This window comes from Pongo pygmaeus, chromosome 2 (genome assembly GCF_028885625.2).
Source record: "Pongo pygmaeus isolate AG05252 chromosome 2, NHGRI_mPonPyg2-v2.0_pri, whole genome shotgun sequence".
NCBI lineage: Eukaryota > Metazoa > Chordata > Mammalia > Primates > Hominidae > Pongo > Pongo pygmaeus.
In genome coordinates, this window is record NC_085930.1 from 206,824,598 (window position 1) to 206,826,939 (window position 2,342).

Here is a 2,342-nt window from a genome sequence, read left to right on the forward strand (position 1 = left end):
CAAGACTTCATCTCAAAAAAATAAAAATAAATAAAATAAAAATAACTTGAAGAACAAGCAAAGGGTTGGGTCTAGTTGTCAGGCAATCCTGCCACCAGTTCCCTTCAGGCTTTTTTTCCTAACCACATTTTAACTTTCTGGATCTCCTTTGATTCATTTAATATCTTATGAGTACTGTTTGTGTTGGCTGGGGAGCCTAGGACAGGCCACACAATATGCTCTGAAGTGAAAGAGGGTAGTCTTTACCTTCAAGCATCTTACACTCCAATAAAAATAGAAAAGCACATAGTTATCCCTCAGTACTCATGGGTTCCACACTCTGTGGAGTCAATCAACTATACAATGATAAAAAATAAAATAATACAAATAAAAAATACAGAATACTATATATAGCATTTCCATTGTATTAGGGATTATAAGTAATAGAGATGATTTAACGTATATGGGAGGATGTACATAGGTTATTTGCAAAATATTATTTTAACATAATTCTTTAAGATTCATTAATCGGATCTGCAAAGATCCTTCTGCCAAATGTTTATAAATTTACTTATCATTAAATATTAATAATATTATATTATTTAAGTTACATAGCAATCTCATATTCACAATTAATATTTTAAATTAATTAAAATTTATATTTAATGGTAATAAGTAATACAGGTTCCAGTGATTAGAACCTGTTATCTTTGGAGGATGTTTTTCAGCCTTCTACAGGTGGGGGACATTGAAAGCTTGCTTCTGGGGGGTGACCACTGAAGTTCCTATTTGTCACCTTGAGTGGCCACTTGACAATTAGAACTAAGCTATATTCAAAATGATGTCCTGTTTCTCTGTAAACTTAGGCTGGGGTGCTTCTTTTGCTTACCCTGCCAGCATAGTCGCCTCAGCAGTATGCACCTGACTGTTCTTGGACTTCTCAGCTATGTAAGCCAATACATTCCTTTTTATTCTGTTAAGCCAATACATTCCTTTTTATTCTGTTAAGCCAATTTGAATTTGGTTTCTGTCACCTGCAACAGGAGTCCTGACTAAAACTGAACTTATGAAAAAGAGATCTCCACAAACAAGAATAATGGTAACCAATCAGATGGTCTCTTCAAAGCTTTGAATATAGGCCAGGTACGGTGGCTCACACCTGTACTCCCAGCACTTTGGGAGGCTAAAACAGGAGGATTGCTTGAGGCCAGGAGTTTGAGACCAGTTTGGCCAACATAGCAAGGCTCCTCTCTATAAAAAAATTAAATTAAAATTTAAAAAACTCTAAATATAAGAGTAGGCAGTATGAGTGAAAGCTGAAAGAACATGCAGAGAAGACAGCAATCCAGGCCTTAATGAAAAGGAACCTAACTCTTGACACCCTATCTAGGCCTCTATTCTCTTTTTTATCTTCTGCTTAGTCAGAATTTCTGCTTATTAATAACTGCAACTTATTCTCACTCCACCAGCATCATGGCCTGGATTGCTGCATAATACCCTAAACTGATTGGACCCTGGAACCCTTTTTGTTTTTTAGAAACACAGTGAAAGGTAATTGTCAGCAAAGCAATTTGGGCTTTACACAGAACAAGCAAGAACAGGTTTCCTCTTCCAACTTGGTAATGCTCCTCATGACATCCTGGGATCAGAAATAACCAATGTTATTTATTTATTTATTTATTTAGAGACAGAGTCGCTCTGTCACCTAGGCTAGAGTGCAGTGGTGTGATCTTGGCTCACTGTAACCTCTGCCTTCTGGGTTCAAGCGATTCTCCCGTCTCAGTCTCCTGAGTAGCTTGGATTACAGGTACAGGCCACCAGGCCCAGCCAATTTTTGTATTTTTAGTAGAGATGAGTTTTTGCCATGTTGGCCAGGCTGGTTTCTAACTCCTGACCTCAGATGATCTGCCCGCATTGGCCTCCCAAAGTGCTGGGATTACAGGCGTGAGCCACTGCGCCTTGACAGAAATAACTAATATGGTGACCGATTTGGACCAGGATGTGGGCCTCCCTACGGTAGGCAGCTTAACAAGGTCCTTTCCAGACAAGTCGTTGTGCCTGCAATTTTCCTGGATCTTTAAGTTACTTAACATCTCTAAGTCTTAATTCCTGTGGCACTAAAATGGGGGAAATCACTTCAATGATTCGGAACAAGAAATCAAATATACGTAAAATGGCTGGTACATGGTACACAATGAATATTCATTCTCTTCCTCCAAACTTTAATATATCACTTACTATATAAGTACCCAATTGTCTTTTGTTCAAATATCTTAAAATCTGTACAGTAGAATAGTATGATTTTACATATAACAAACAGCTTAAATAAAGAACCAGGACCTTTCTTTTAATCTGAAAAACAG